The sequence below is a fragment of the Corvus kubaryi genome, unplaced genomic scaffold, assembly GCF_017639235.1.
Source record: "Corvus kubaryi isolate FWS band 111438036 unplaced genomic scaffold, C.kubaryi_AGA036_p1.0 132, whole genome shotgun sequence".
In the NCBI taxonomy this organism is placed as follows: domain Eukaryota; kingdom Metazoa; phylum Chordata; class Aves; order Passeriformes; family Corvidae; genus Corvus; species Corvus kubaryi.
In genome coordinates this window covers 3979139-3996534 of record NW_024580666.1, presented here as the reverse complement: position 1 = coordinate 3996534, position 17396 = coordinate 3979139, and positions in this window count along the sequence as shown.

Genomic DNA, 17396 nt, shown 5'->3' with positions numbered 1-17396 from the left:
CTAATGGAATATGAACACTGATTCCACAAGCAAAGTGGAAATATAGCACTGGAGGAAAAACTTCATGCATGAAGTGTAAAAGGTTAGAACTCAGTATATTTAAGTAGTAAACACAGAGAAGAAAACACTGTATAGAGGGGAGCATGCCCAACCCTGAGTTATGAGCGAACTTTCAGAAGTCTGAGGTATTAAATAACTGGAAAATTTGGCAAAGTCATGCAGGACACAGGACTATGCTCATCTGAAGACCAAGTACATATGGAAAAAGAAAGATCTTTGGCCTATGGCTGGAGCTGAAACAGGAGACAGCTAACCTCACTGGGAGCCACAGAGCAAGCAAAAAAATGGCCAGCTTTGCTATATTGGCAGTATATATGGGACTTCACCTGTGTATAGAACTAACATCAGTACTAAATAAATCTGTGTAAAGGAAACATTCATATTACCTACCAGGGGATAAATCCCTAGAAGAATGGCACAAAGCCCAGCTAGTAGGCTTTGCCAGACCTGCAGTGGGCCAGTGTGACTGCCTCTGCATTGTTGTCCTGGACACAGGAGCAGAGAGGAGTTTGGTGTCACTAGGATGGCTCCAGATCCAGTCCTCTGGGCCACACAGCTTGGCAGCAAGGAAGAGCTTAGGAAGTTCCACTGTTTTCCAGTTAAGGTAATTAGAGCTCATCCAGTATTGTTTGGGTTTCTTCTTTTAAGCACTTTCCTAGTCAGTTTCCATGAATAATGGGCAACTGTGTGGGAAAGTATTTTTTATTTAGGAAAGGTTTTCTTAGGTATATCTTACCATTTAGCCAAAGAACAAAGGAGAAGCATCAAAGTTATTTTATATTTGCATAGTAAACATAAACTTGGCATGCATACTACACAATAGATTTGCTAACTGTGAGACCATCTGATTTATTGGGGTTGAAGTCAGACAGCCAGGTATTTTTGACATATTTTGTCACAAAAAATGCAAGATTGTCTAGACAAAGATGCTATTTTTGTCTCAAAACCAGTGTTTGCCTGCAGATCCTTGAGGTGCAGCAGAATATTCTGGTGCTACATCAACGTATGCTTGTGTCTAAGCATGTGTCAGTGGTGTGCTGGCATACTGGCCTTTGCTGACAAAATTGCAGCCAGCTGACAAAGGAAAATGATTACTCACCTTTATTTGGTACTCATTACATCACATCTTGAATACTTCTCCCAGTTTTGGTTCCCAGTACAAACCATTGGTAAACTGGAGTGAGTTAAGGCCGACAGAATGGTCAGGGCTGGAACATTTGCCCTTTGAGCAGAAGCTGCAAGAGAGAAGTTGTTCAACCTACAGAGAAGATGGCTTTGGGAACACCTTACAGAAGTCTGCCCATATCTACAGGGAAGTTAGCAAATTCCTGTTATGTACGGGCATGGTAATGACAGTCCCAGACTAAAAGAGGAGAAGTTACAACTGGAACAAATTGTCCAGGGCTCTCTGTGAGGACATCCAAGCACTGGAACAGGCTGCCCAGGAAGGTTTTAAAGACCTGGCTCAACAAATCCCTGAGCAACCTAGTCTAAATGCTGAATTCATTATTAACTCTGAGCAGGATGTTAGAGCAGATGCCTACCTGAGATCCCTTCCAACCTGAAAGATCCTATGGAAGGCCATCTTCCAAATTCTCTCATGATTAGCATTGGGTTATGCAAGCCACTGAATATTTCCCATTTTCTTAAGGGAGGTCTAAGTGCAGAACAAATCCATGAAAAGTATTACAAATTATAATGTGGGAAAATGCAACAATTCTGACTGCAAAATGCTCATTGTGAGTGGAATTGGTAACAGGATGTCTTGATTGCTAGCAGGAACATTTGACTGTGACTTTTAAAACATCTCTAGCTCTTTTCACAGTTAGACTACATTTTGTTTAGGAGCCAGTGTTGATTACGATTCAAACAGGAGTGGTCCAAGTCTTAAAATTTTGGCCTTCAGTTCACGTAGTCCATATTTTTGTTTTAAAGGGCTGTATCTGATTAGCCCATTATGCATTTTTCTGTATTCTCAAATGTTTAATAATAAATGATGGAGGAAGCTGCAGGTCAGATTAATTAGTCTTTTTGACTCTGTGTGTGTGCATTAACATTACTGAATGGTCTGCCACTGCTTAATTAAGCCCACAACATAATTCTTTGCATTGATTAGGTACCATGCAGGTGCCCCAAGTTCAGCTATTCAAAGTTATGGCAGACATCTAAGTCAGACAGACTTAAATCAGAGGACCAAAGTTAAATGCCTAATTTCCTTATATAATCCATGAATAAAAGTGGGTACTTCCATGAAAGGCAATCAGAACATCATTACCTCATCTATATTAATTTGTATAGCCCATTATCTTCTTCCTAGCTGACATTTGTCATAACCCATTTCAGAAGATAGCAAATGTTACTGTTCCTACATGGTAGCAAATGCCCCAATTAAAACAGGCCAGGATTTTTCCAATTAAATAGAATAGGCATGAGAGGTTTTGCTGGAAAAGTGCCATACACTTGATGAAATTCATCAAGCTAAATATTCTGCTTTATTTCCCCTGAAACATAGCAGGAAGCCTTTCTGCATAGATCATTGGTTGGTGCACAACAAACCTATTGAAGAGACAAAAGTCACGAGTGTAGGCAACGTGATTACGTGGACTCCCTTACAGAGGACAGACCTCTGCTAGAAGGTTATGTATCCATAGGTTCCATTTCACCCAGAAGCCAATTCATGATAGATTGTGTACATTTTCCACAAACACTGGAAGTGGGTTTCATCTCAAGTAGCTTTAGACACTTACAACTTGTATGGGATATATCCAAGCTGCTCTGTTAGATTCCCTTTATTGTCAGCAGGGAGAAGCAGGTACCAAGAAAATGATTCATCTGACCTGCCTTAGAAATCTGCTGAAGGACTAGATGACTCATACTTCAGCAAATTGTATTACCTTCCATTGATAGGAAAAGAAGTTCAGACAAGTAGCCTGACTGCAAGTAAATCCCACACAAGAAAACAACACCGATCCATAAATCTGGGACCAACAGAAGTCTTGTAATAAAAGGGACAAACAGCCTCATTCCTACAGAAGAGCTATATTTGCAGTGTACCTGCTTCAGACATTATTAAAACAAACCCAGATAAAGTATTACTGTGCTATGATCAAAACTACAAGCCATACATTTGAAAATCAAACTTTTTTATATGTTGAAGGTCTTTTTACATTGATAAAGTCATGGAAGATGAGAATGATATAGTTTCTTTTTCAGAATCCTTATATATCTGAACCATATTATATTAGCTTTTTGTATCTGAATGTTTATTTGGCCACCAACCAGTAAGGTTCCTTCTGAGTAGCATCATTATTAACATGCAAAAGTATAACTTTCAGCAAGTAGAAAAAAAGAAGAAAAACTTCTTTTGAACTTCCCTTGCTTCTCTCTGGGAGGGTAAAGTTTCTCCAAATCTGAAATCTATAGGGTACCGCTCTAAGCAACAAAGAGTTCACAGTCAGCCCATCAGAAAGGCTTGTGGTGGGTTGACTGTGAACTCTTTGTTACTTGGAGTGGTACCCTACAGATTTCCTACAACCTTCTTTGAGGAATTTTGTAATTTGGTGAAAATCTCCCTAAATCTACCTCCTTTTGTCTTTTTTTTTTTCCAAATGGAAAAAACTCAGTTTTTTCTCTGATGACTGTAGGAGAAAGTTAAAAACTTGACTGGGAGAAAGGGCTCAGCCAGCATCAGAAGAAGCACAGACAGAAGTTCCAGAGCTGCCCTGGTGGCCAGGCAGTCTCCCAAGCCCAAAGCTCAGCATCGCACCTTGCCTAAGCCCTGTGTCCTCCCCCCTGAAGTGCTCAGCTCTGCTGCAATTCCAGCTGCCCAGAGTGACTCTCTGGGTCATCGTGGTTTCAGCACCACATAATCCTGAAAGAAGGGATGTGAAAGGAATAAGTTGAGGCTGCAGGGGGAAATGCACACACTCCAAGAGAAAAGAGAAGTCAAAATGGTAGGGACATGGTAAGTGTGGTCACTGAACAAAAACATGACACATCTGGAAAGCTGAGGAAGGAAAAAATTGCCCTGGGTATCTCCGCAGTCAAAATGCAGAGCCCTGGGTGTGACAGAGGGAGCACAACTTTCATGTGGAGAGGTCATCACCTTCCCCACCACAGAGAAGAGTAACCAGAGGACAAGCTTTCATCGAAACGGAGTGAAAGCTCCTAGCAGGTGATGATGATGATGATGACGGACATTCAGCAAACTGCATGCTCATTTAGAAAAAGTGCAAGAAGTTTCTCAATCATTTATTCTGGATCTTCTTAATTAAGAGAAGTGAAGCTTATTTTTGAACATTGTAATCACAGAAAAATGATGAAGAGTCCCCTTCTTTCTCAAGAATCAAGTAAAGGAGAAAAATATGCTGTGCTGCTTTCTCACAATTTAGCACATGGTCACCAAAATAACAATGCAAGCATCTCCAAAGGTAATTACCCTTTTTGACCTGAGTGGCTGATCACCATATTGAGGCTGTGGTCACACATCCTGATCTGACTGCAGCAGAGCCAAGTGAAGACACTGCCAGCCCTGGCTTGTTCCCAGCTGTTTGCCTGCACTGTTTGCTGTAGGTTACTGACATGTGGATCTGCTGGCATAACTATTCAGTCAAGCACTCTCCATTTCAAAAAAAGCGAGTCAGATGAGCTGATATGTCATAAATATAAGGTCTTCTCTAGGCTGAGGTGTTGCAATCACTAAGTCCTGAGGTGATTAATCACCTAAGCAGTCACACCAGCACTGCCGGGAGTCTCAAACCTCAGCTACCTCTGGCCAAGGTCAGTTTGTTTATGGAGAGCAAAGACCCTTTCCCCCTCATGCTGCTGAATTCTAACATCTCCGTGGCTTTTCCCTGACAACTCTCTCCCTACAAACTCTGTCTTTAGGTCATAATAAAAATCTTTCTCTGATTTTTCTGCTGCCTTAGCTATCAGATTCTCTGGTGTTTCTGCTGTCTCCAGCCTGCCCCCTCCCTAATAGCTTGTCCCACAATGCCCAATTTCCCTCCAGCAGAGACCTACTCCCACCTTGTTCAGATCCCTGCAGCTGCTGTGCATTTTGACTCATAGTGCCCAGTGCTTTGGTTGTCTGCTTCGTAAAGAAGCTTGAATCCTTTTTGGCAGGGTAGTAAAGTGCATGGCTTCTTCGGGAAAACAGTAAATCAGCTGGTCCTTGCTCTCCATTGAAACTAGGCACAGAGAATTGCAATAAGATAGAAATTTCAGTAACTCTCCAGTCCAGGAGGTATGGTGGGCTATTTTTTGGAAAGGGACACAGGAATGTGCATAGGGTATTCCTGTCTTTAAGGAATCTTACCCATTTGTCTCCATGGGCTCACCTCCCAGTCATTAAAAGGTGATCTGAAGGAAAACAGACTATTTTTGCTCTCTGGTCTGAGCTGTCCTTTCCTTGTGTCTGAAGTAAAGCCTTGTGGCTGACAGGCCAAGCCTTGCTGGCACCCTTCAACCTGAGCCTGCTGTTGTGGGACCAGCCTTAGCAGGGTACCCTCAGCTCCCAGCACTACAGTGTGTACCTTTAGTGTAAGTCTCTGGCTCATGATTTCACTTTCAAATGAGATACACAGTAAAATTTGAAGTAGCAGAGAGATTTATATCCTCACAGAGGTACATGCTGTTAAATACTACAGCTGATTTCTCCCCAGAATATTCCAACACTGCTGTGTTGCTAGATGCATCTTGGTTGGTATGGTTTAACTAAGAAAACACATCATGAATGTACACATTTATAAATGCAGCAGAAATAATCAATAATTCTCTTTTCTTCCCATTTTCCGACATGGATCTCCTGACCTCAGTCCCTGTCTGGTGTAAGAGGCTCCACAGTTGTGTTGCATTTGTGTGGAAAGGTTTTGATAGAGGGGGCTACAAGGGTAGCTTCTGTGAGAAGTTGCTGGAAGCTTCTCCATTTCTGGGGAAGAATTTGATTTGTAATAAACTAAAATAGAGCTGAGTCTGTTTCACCCATGATGGTAACTGCTGAGTAATCTCTCCATGTCTTTATCTTCGCCCACGATCCTGTTGCTGTATTTTTGCTCCCCTGTCTAGCTGAGGGGGGGAGTGATAAAGCTGCCTTGGTGGGCACCTGCTGTCTAGCCAGGGTCAAGCCACTACAACAATGTCTCATGCAGGGTCACAGGCAGGAAGCACTGCCCCTGTCATGACTGAATCTTCTGCCATAAGAATTCTCACCCAGTTTCTCAAGTTCATGTAGAGACTGAGCTGTTACCTGAACTTTTGTATTTTCCCAGAACTGAATGAAATTTCTCAGACTTCTGCAGTGCAGTTATCATTGTTCTTTGTCATTGTGTAATCCCTCTTTCCTGAATGCAGCCCTATAAAGCTGTTCACCTCTAGTTCTCATTTGTTTTTATAAAGCCTATTTTCTTGAAAGGCTTCTTTGTATTGACAGCATATAACATGTCCTCCCTGAGATCTCTTTCTTCTGACCTGAATACTTAATGCTCATTTTTTAATATTGCAAGCTGTACAACAGAACATCCTTGCTTGCTTTCCTCAGGAAATTTGGTAACTATTTGGCTTTGATCTTACTATAATTTTTATAAAATCACGTCCAAAAAATCTTCAAATAATATACAGTTGTTCAGTGGTTTGAAACAGAGCTAAATTAGAACTTTATTTTTAAGTACAAAATTTGTGTGTGTTTCAATAAACTTTACTTCTTTATTTGTTTACCTTTTTTATTACAATAATAAAATCATGAAAAATTTTACTGAGCAGAGGTAAATAGCTAAACTTTTTACCAGTCAGGTGTAAAAATATAAAATCAATATAATCACTTTCTTCTTGTTCTTCTCTCTTGAAAACACAGAGGGATTAAACATGTGGAAAATATAACAAACAGCATTGAATGTATGGCTGAGAGGGAGCTGCCACGAGTTGTTCTTTTCGTGCCTTAAAAGCCTTTGTTCGTTCAACTTTTGCTATCCCAAATCTGCTATAAGAAGAACTTGTTCCTCCAGGAACTGCCCTAAATCATGGGAAAAGTGTGGCCATATTGGTAAGGCTGAAAGGGTTTCTTCTAAAGAGACTCTATTCCTATTGGAAAAAAAAATAGTGGTGCTCTTCAATCTGAGAGAGCTGGAGGAAAAGAGCAGCTGGCTTTAAACTAATTGGTGTGAGTGGGTACTTACCTGAGTAATGTCTCCCATACTGGGCTCAGCTCTAGCAATTCAATTCTGATGGAAATCTGCAAAAATACAGCCATGCCTGATAAAGTCTGGCATCAGCATGCTCAGTCCTTCAGCATGCACATTGTCCTCAGGTAGATACTGATGGGACAGAGGGGTCTCTGTAGCCCACACCCCAGTGTGTTGCTGGTGTTAGTGTTTCTAGTGTTTCTTGGTCTAAAGAAGAAGTCTTGTTAAGAGTCAGCATTAGATTGTATAGAGTGCTTGACCACTGGCCAAGCCTACTAATTGTTTCTTTCCTGCCAAGTGAAATCCTCCTTCCACCTTCCACCCACCCTCAGCTTGGGATGGTATCATCATTACAAGCATCACATTAATTAATTCACTTTTGTAACACACCTAGTTTTCCTTCCAGTACTCACCTCTAGTGAAGTGTTTCTGACATGGATCTTCTCTGGCCTTAACCTGACAGCAAAAAATCCAGATAAACATGTAATAACTTGGCATGCTTTAGATCAGCTTTAAACCTCTAAATTCAGCTATATATCCCTATCTACCATGTGAATCTCTTCGTGGGACATTAATCTTGTGAACACAGGCATGGTGCATAAATGTTAAGAACATCTGCACTGACATAGTCTTGTGTTTGCTTAGCTTGCCCTTGAAAGTGCTCCCAGTGCCTGGTCTGCTGCTAATGCACATGCCAGTCTACCAAGGCAGGATGGCTCCACGCGTGAAAAATCCCACGCTGCTATCATCCAGGAACAAGTATGTCGGATGCACATGTATCTTTTCCTAATTCTACCTGACTGCTGGCTTGAAACTGCCTTTGATAAGCATCAGGCAGAATGCAAGCAAGAGACATAGAGCTTCTTAGTCCTGCTAAACTTTCAGCAACCTGCAAGGTATCTCCTCAAATCAATATTGGATGTGTGCTGCACAGGGCAAATAATCATCACCACATGCTGAGCACCTGAACTTCCACTCTCTGTACGTCATTCATGAGAAAAATACCATTTAATACAAGCTCTACATGTGATTTAGATGATCTCTGCCAGGTACCCTTCCCACCAAGGTTCAAGTTGCTGTTATATATCTTGACATGGAAATGCAATGTAATAGAGTGTTAGTAACAAGATCTTGACAAGATAAAAAAAGTAAAATTGTCCCGGTTTGAGACAAATTTGGAGGAACATCCAAAAAGAACATAGTCTGATAGAAGGCAGGTTACAGCCATCCCTCCCCCACCAGGTTCAGGAGGAAATTCCTTGGAGGAAAGCGAAGGGAAAAAACTATTTATTTAACAAATACAATGCACACAGGCATGGGAAAATAATAATGCTAAATAATAAAACCTCTCGCTGTGGAGAGAACCTGGGTAAATTTCAGAGTCCTTTGCGGGTGTGGCTTTCTCCTCTCCAGAGCTGGGGTTCAGTGTGGCCCCTCTGGGCCTCTGTGGAAAGGCCTCCCAGTGAAGTTCTGATGTTCTGGTGTTCTGAACAGTTCCAGAAGAGAAGAAAAAGAAGAAGCCAAAGTCCCAGGGCTCATACTTTAGCTAATGAACAAGAAACTAGCTAAAAAGCAAAAGGAATGTAACTCTATTCCCTGCTGCAGGAGCGCAGCAGCCGGGCAAGAGAAGCCAGTGAGCTTATCTCTGTTTTTGAACATGGCACCAAAGAATTCCACCGGCTCTCCCCCCTCACCCTTAGCTAGCTTTAAAGGCACAGAGAGGCACAGGATTCATGTCTGGGCATAGAAAAGATGATAGGGAATACACTATCATGCAGTCACCCCAAGACAAAAATATAGAAGTTTGTATGTTTATTATATAACGTACTGCTATAAATTGTTAGTAAAAGCTCTTAAAGTATTTTGCTTTCCATTACATCACTTGCAATACTAAGATATTTTTATTTGTTTGTACTCAACAGACAAGCCTGAGCTACCTTTGCTGGCAGAGTTGAGGTCCAGCAAAGACAGTTAGTCAGACATTAGTCAGTTCATGCTCATTGACTCCTCCTAGGCAGAAACTGCAAGGGCTGGGAGCAGGTGGATGACCATTTTTCTCTCCACAGCAACAGAGTGCTGTGTGTGATAGATGAGGTTTTACTAAGTGTTTATGAACTCAACATGGCAGTCCTAGTTCAGCAGTGTTTAATGTACTTTTCTCCTATTCTCTATGGTATGACATACCCATTACATACTTGAAAAGGTGTAGGACAATGGCAACACACATCTTCTGAAATGTACCAGGTCTAGTTATGGGGTTTTTTTATGTCGCACTTTTGTGTTACAATATTTAATTATTTTCTGAGCTCCCAAGGTCATGTGATAAAAAGTAAAAATAAAAAATCAAGAAATCAAGCCCTACTCATTGAAGTAAAAATTTACTTTGAAAGCTCAAAATCTTGAAGAGGGATTATAACATATATTGTTTTATTATTCCAAAGATTCACTATTTTTAAGACAACCACTGAGCTCTTGACAGGCCACACATGAACAATTTTGAAGGGCTTAGGTTTGGCAGAATTGTAGTTCCTCTTTATACAATGACCTAGGGTACTGGCACCCAAAAAACCTCTTACAACCTCAGGAAAGCGGATTATCCTGTAGAAGTGATAACCACAGCAGAAAGAATTACCATTTTTCCTGATATTTTTATCTTCCTGACAAGCTCATCAGTCTCATCTATAGAGCAGCACTAAAGCTTCCTTCTAATGCTTCCTTCATGCTTTCACCCCACTTGTCTGGAACTGGAATTGTCTTTCATATGCTTGAATGCAGGAGACTTTTATTTCAAGGCCAAATCACAGTACAAATAATAAGTACTAATGGCAAAATAGTTCTTTATGATAAAATATGATATTGACTTATAAATTTTATATGACTGATGAAATTTAGGAAAATAAGCAAAATCCTGGTCTTCATGCAGAAAGGATCACTAACATACTATCCCTCATGCATGATGCCATTCTATTGCACTGCTTCCTTATCACAGCAATATCTAGGATCCAAGATTAGATAATTTTTTACTTAAAACCTCAATGTTTAGAAGGATACACAGGACAAAAATTATACTTCTCAGCAGGGACTTTTAATATTCAGAGACTGTAATCTTGATTCTTTCAGTACAACTGAATGTATTATTTACTGACTGTTGAAAATTCTAGAGAATGAAGACACGATTTGGAAATTGCCAACGTAAATTATGATATGTCTTTAATCCAAGGACTCATACCCTCTCTTCTGCTCCCAAGAGAATATTAAAAATATAAAATCTATCTTTCAGTGTGATGTAATGTAATGAGATGTGGTGTTTCCTCTGTTTAGGGGAACCAGTAGCTGGAAAACCACCTGATTCCTCACTATAATTTAGTTAGCAGCTGTGTGCAGAGCTCCATGTGAGTAAGATTTGTTTGGGCTAGTGATACAAGAGGGATTCAGAAAGTGAGTTCATATGCAGCATGAATCCACATGCCAGAACCCTCTTGGAAGGGAGAAACCAAAACAATAAAGCTCACCCATTAGCAGTGTAGTGTGACTAACAGCAACAGTCCTCAGGTAAACAACATTTGCACAATGGAAAAGGAACCATCCAAAAACAACTGCTTTAACTATGCACAAAGTCACTTTGTTTAGTCTTTCTCAATCTCCCAACAATGCTGGGAGGAAGGGACCTGTATAATGAACTGGCTTAGTATTGGGTACATAGGTTAAAAGAAGAATGCTGAGAGATACAGGATGGTTTGGTTGGTTGGTTGGTTGGTTGACATACTGTTGTGTTTCAGCTGTGTTCTGGCCCAAACCTGGGGTGATTTGATAAAGCAGAGACTTCAGGTTTTGATCATATATACCTTAATATCATGGGACAATGGGTCATAATAATTCTGCATGACTGTGGAGAATTCATGCCTTTTAAAAAAGTTGGACACTCTTTCTCAAATAAAAACCAAACAAATTATATGTAATGTATCTGTTGAAAGAAGGGTTATTAGTAATAAAAATAAAATTACTGGGGCCATGTGAGCAAATATGGGAACAAATGCACACCCATGTGGAAATTCAGCACTAGAGCTGAAAGCTTATGAAAACACCTGCATCTAAATTTTGACCTTAGACTTTTCTCCTTGCTATATTTCCCTAGGCTTAGCCAAAATCTGAAAATAAATAATCCAATCAAACTGCAGGACTTCTCTAGGAATTCACTGTGTCCATCTGTTTGTGAGTCAGTTGCAGGCAGAATCAAGTAAACAATAAATACATGAAGATACAAATAACAAAACTTCACTGGAGGAAAAAAAAGCAATGCTTCTCATGCCAGGACTGTGGTGTGTATTCTAAAACTGGCAGTAATTTTTACATTTATTCTGGGATAAGGGAAAAAGGCACCAACTCAGCAGGCTTTCTGTGATCTCTTTACGGACACTTCATCATTTATTGTTTATTCATTTTATATTTCTTCCATAGAACAGAATTCATGTAAGAGTTCTTTATGCTATTATAATTTCCTCCTAGTTTGAATGTTTGCAATGAAAAGGGTCCCATGGAGTTTAACAGAAGATTCTTAATTTGGTCTCAAATGTTACTAGTTATTACTATTAAAAGAAAAATTTATGAGGAGATACTGAAAGAGTTTAGGGGGACTTTTTAGGGTTAGCATTAAAAGAGAAGAAAATGCTACAATTATGCACAAAGTCTCTCCAGCGTAGATGTATGATTATCTCAGTACCACTGAGGATGGTACAAGGAAAAGTTTAAATTGAAGCAAAGGGGAAAAACTTGTTTCTGTATTTGTTCGCATTATTAATTTAACAACAGTCAGGGTATCATTGCTGTTTTCTCTACGTTGCCACTTTTATCCTGCTGTTCAAACCATTCTCAGGAAGAGCTCTCTTCCTGCAGTTCACCTACTACCAGGTTGCTTCTTTTTCCCCATGAAAGCCCAGAAACATTCTTCGTTTTCCAAGCAGCCCCAGCTATTCATGCTATTCAAAGGAAGCTTAGAAGTATAGACAAAATGAAACATTTTATAGTGCATGAGGGCAAAGCAGCTAAAGTAGAAGGCAGTACAACTCGATATTTTGATGGTACTGAGAATGGGAAGTGCTATTGGAAAGGGATAGTGAAAGTTGCTTTTAGACAGATGAATTTTTTGACGGGAGAAGGAAATCTGGAAATGTAAACAATGGTCAGGATTAAGGAAGTCAAAGGGCACTCTCAGGCTTTCAGGGAGATTTTGCTGGAGAAGGCTGAGAAGTTTTTTCTCTAAGATGTCTTTATTGGAGATATCTTCCTCTCCTCATCCCCTCAGTCCTTCAGTATCACCTGTAGAGAGTTCTTTTTCCTGGCACTGCAAAGACCCCACATTTCCAGTCTAGTCTTCCTTGAAGGTTCCCCAGCCATCCTATCCTCTCAAACATTCTTTCCTCAGTTTCTTCACTTCTCCCACCACCCACACCTCTTCAGGAAGGCTTCCTCTCCTCTGAGAAATCTGTTTCCTGTATCATACATCCAGCCACAACATTCAGACCATGATAAAATTGGCCGTCTTCAAATGTGAGATTATTGGGGCACAATTACTCAGTGTTGCAGTTGCATCTCATTCTAAGTACTGTGAAGTTTTCCCAGCAATAGCTACTGTCCTGCACATCCTGATCCTAGACTCACCTTTAGCAACAGAGGGCTCTGGATACACAACATGAGGACTGACTGTTCAAATTCAGAAAATATGCTCTGGAGGAAATTAGCCTAACATGTACACTTAGTTGCTTCAAAATTGCATTCAAAGAGCAGTTGACAAATTTGTATTATTACATAACTAGAAGGGTCTGTTGAACGGGTCTCTAAAGGGTCTGTTCTGAGCATAATCCCATGTCAGTCATGTCTGCCTCCAAAGAGAGAATAGCAAACTTTTTTACTACATTTTCAAGGAATCTTGCACAAGTGAGGAGTGGTTATAAGCTTTTAAAAGAATTAAAATGATAGAGTCATTTTCTAAAATAAATAGCAACTCAGTAGCCTTATATAGGAATGGTTGACTGCATGAACATTGTCGTGTACTACATGTGAGTAAAGAAGCAATTAAAATGAGAAGATTAAGTGTGAAAGACTATTTAGATTTAATTTCTTTCTCTATATCACTAAGGACTTAAAGTGAAGCAAAAGAAATTTAGGAAAATATTTCCCAATGGCAACTGTATTTAGGTGCTGGAATACGTACTTGGGGAGACCAGAAACTCTCCATCAGAAACTCTCCATCACTGCATGTATTTAGCCATCATTTCCTGTTGGCCAAGGAAAGAACAAGATAACCTCTCAACATCCCTTCCAGCCCTAATGTCCACCATAATATGATCACTGCATTAGCTGAAAGCACAACTTGCTGCTACTTGTGAAATGCATCCCTATTTCACAAAGCAGTACAGCTCAGGAGCAGCAGTTTTTAATTTAAATGCTAGTGTTTCAATTTCATATTATCAGAAATTCAAAGTCAAGACTGAGATCATGCAATCTGGAGGAGCTTCATCTGTGAAATGCATCCCTATTTCACAAAGCAGTACAGCTCAGAAGCAGCAGTTTTTAATTTAAATGCTAGTGTTTCAATTTCATATTATCAGCAATTCAAAGACTGAGATCATGCAATCTGGAGGAACTTCATCTTCCACATAATCCAGCATAATGTCAATTTATCTGAAAGGCAATATAATGTCCTTAATTAAAATCACTCGAACACTTTCAATAGATAATTTTTTTTAATAATGAAAGAATGCATTCTGTTTTAAGCTAGTAGTTTCCATGAACAAATTTCAGGCATGGTTTACCAGTCAGCGTGGTCCAGGGACTATTCCCAATGGCCTTTGTGCAGCCCTCTGGATTGGAGTTTGCGATGTTTTTTTCAGACATGAGCCATTCCACGCCAGAAGATCTCGGTGCCCAGTAAATTAAACTTGCCTGTTATTAGTCCTTGTGCAAATGTCACCTCTGTCTTGGCGTAGTCATAGACTTGGGTTTCAGCTGATGGCTGTAAGTGTAAACATAAAAAAATCAACACTGAAAACCAAAATATACAATGCAAAAAATAGTCCCATGTTGAGTTTCACTACAAGAGCAAGTAAAATAATCTCCAAATAATATGTCTCACCATTTCTCCTACTGTGGTTCAAAATAAAGTCTTCACAGGTTTTTTGTTTTTAAAATCCCCTAAATCCCACTCCAAGGAAGTGCATCTTCTCTCATGAAGAGGTTATGAACAGACAACTACAGCAAACTTCCTAGATTTGCCTTCAGACTGGAATGTTTTGGCCATCCATACACACCAGCTTTAAAGATTATTCAGCATCTTACTTAATAGCTATTTTTAGAAAGACACATCAACAAAGGCCTTCACTGAAAGTATAAACAATAGCTATGGGGAAATGCATTTCAATATCCAGGCTCATGAAGGAAATGTCCATCCTCACAAGCTGGCTAAATATGCCATAGTCTCTAGGAATACTACACACAGCAGCTGGTGGAGCCCAGACTCACGTGAGGATCAGTTGCAATAAGCCAGAGCAATTATCCACAACATGAGAGAGCATTCTTGAAGAGCTTAGGCTGTGAAACCTATCTTCCTCAGGGGAACAACCTACAGATTGAAAGCTGCATTCCATATAATGCTACTGTTCTCCACTTCATAATACAAGAAAAAGAAACAGAAAAAATAAAATATGAGGGCTATTTCATGACATTGAAAGGTAGTGAAGAGCTATTTAATGGCATTGAAAGGTAATAGGTTCAAAACTGGGGAATGGAAATGCTCTCTCATAGTTTGCAGTTGCCTAATCAGATGGGATCTTTCATGGCAAGACTACCCAGATTAAAGAGGGAAGGTGACATTCAAATAACCTTAAAAGTTCTTGTTATTATACTCTCTTAACTACAAAAAAAGGTATGACACCACCTGCCTTGAGGGTTACATATATCTATTTCTGGTAAGGCTCAAGATAAAACTTAACACTGCAGTGCAGATTACCCCATGTCTAGGTAATGCCTGGTACTTATATTTTTCCCTGAAACATTCATTCCTGGCCTCCGTCATGATGTTGGACCAAACAGATGTTTCTCCAATCCAGAATGGACAAGCTTGATTTCTTGTCAGGAAGCAGATTTATAGGTCCTGCCACAAATGAAGCAGTCCATACATACTAATAGGACAAAGAATTTTGTGACATAGGAAGAAAATCTTCTAAATATGCTATATATCTGTACTTCAGGTACAAGTAATTAATTATTATGTTAGACACTGCGGTATAAATGCTGGCTTGCACCCTGATATATTTAATATGTTTCTAATTAAATAAGCTGTCTACCTATAATCAATTTTGAAATATAAGCAAACCTTCAGAGTACGTAACAAAAGCCTGTGCCTCCCTAGGACATCCATCATGGGTTCCGTTGGCTGTAGACAAGACTATCCATGGAAATGCCAATATCGTATTAACCTTCCATACTTTGTTTTGATTGCCATTACTGAGCATTTTGCAAACATTCAGCCTAAAATGTCACTGTGTAGCTTTGGAGAAGAATAAAACCTTTTCGTGATTCCTTCTCTCTCAGTGTATGAAAAACTCCCAATCGCCAACAGAACGAAGAGAAAGGATTATATCACAATTACCTAGAAGTGAAATATTTATTCCAAGGCTTTTGTTTTAATGAGAATTTGTGGTTGAAATGCTTGGAAAACAAAAAGTCATGATTTGCTTGAACATGACAAAACAAAATGTTATGACTGGCTGCCTTCTCAGTGAGCCCCAAAAGGTTACATTGGACTAGATGTGCATGGAGTGGAAGAGACAGCAGAAAAGGCGTGGGGGATGTCTCTTAAGTTGTAGATCAAAGCTTCATTCACTAATATACTGGAAATGTCTCCATAGGTGCCCTATATATCAATGGAAAGAGGTAGACAGGAATTTACTTTGGGAGGCTTCTTTTTGCGTTTACACCCAAGCCACACAGCTGCATGATGCAGATTACCATGAGGTGGGGGACCTGTTTCCTGATCAAGAAATAGGAAAACATGATAAACTCACTTCTCATCCAGTGAGCACAGTCAGAACTGGACCTAAAATGCAAGGGACAATGTCTTGCAGGTTAGATGGAAGTCTGGCAGACCTGCTTCTCTTGGAAACCTGAAATGCTAATCAGCAAGACTAACAGTTAAACTTTGACTTCAGCTCCTCTGCCTGCATCCTGGCTCCTCTGGCCTTCTCATCCGTCATGTTTCCTTATGGATATAGATATAAGAGATTCCAGTGTAGAATAACCTTTTTCCCTAAACCCCAGTCTCTTTGGTTACCTTTCTTGGAAATTATCATTGTTGACATGAAACTCCTCCCTGGTTTGTCCATGGGCTTTCTCACTAAAGAACCAGTTCAGTCACACCAAACTGGAGCCTACAAGCAAGTTAGCATGGAAAAGACAATCAGTGAAATAGAACCTTAGGTGAATGCAGAAACAAGGTAGCTTGATGATACAGCTGAAGCCACAGATGCGGGGATTTACTTTACCAATGTTTTCTTTGCTATGTCTTACATGGAGTTTAGCCACAAGGCCTGCAGTAAGATTGCATTTCCCACTTCCTAAACTTAAATTTTTATATGCAATTCCTATTAGCCTGATTGTGCCTTAATAAAACTGAGAGAGGTCAGAGGATATTTGGGTTGATTATCCCGTTGTTCCAAAATGGCTTTCAGTGAGTCCTCAGCAGATCCCAGTACCTTGTTAGGATATATACAAATTTCTATAAACTTCAGTTTATCTTAAGAGAGAGTGAAATGATATAAAATGAGAGAATGAAAAAGAGAAAAGTAGCCCAGCAGTGTCTGCCACAGCCAGTGGTAAAGCAGAGTCTTGGAGGAACCACAAACATTATTCTGCATTGTGATTTTTCCTCTTTTGTTTTTAAACTCTCCCTCCCTACCCCCCCTTTTGCTCTCCACAAAACACGTTGTAGGAAAAGACAGTTCAGAGAAGACTGTTGTTTAAGAATATGTATCCTTTGGATAGAAGGGAAAGAAGAATACACAGAAAAACTCAATTATTTATACTTTTGTAAAATCAGCTGTGTACTGGCACTTGTGTACTTGCCAGTGAGTGTACTGGCACTTTTTTAAAAATTATAATCTC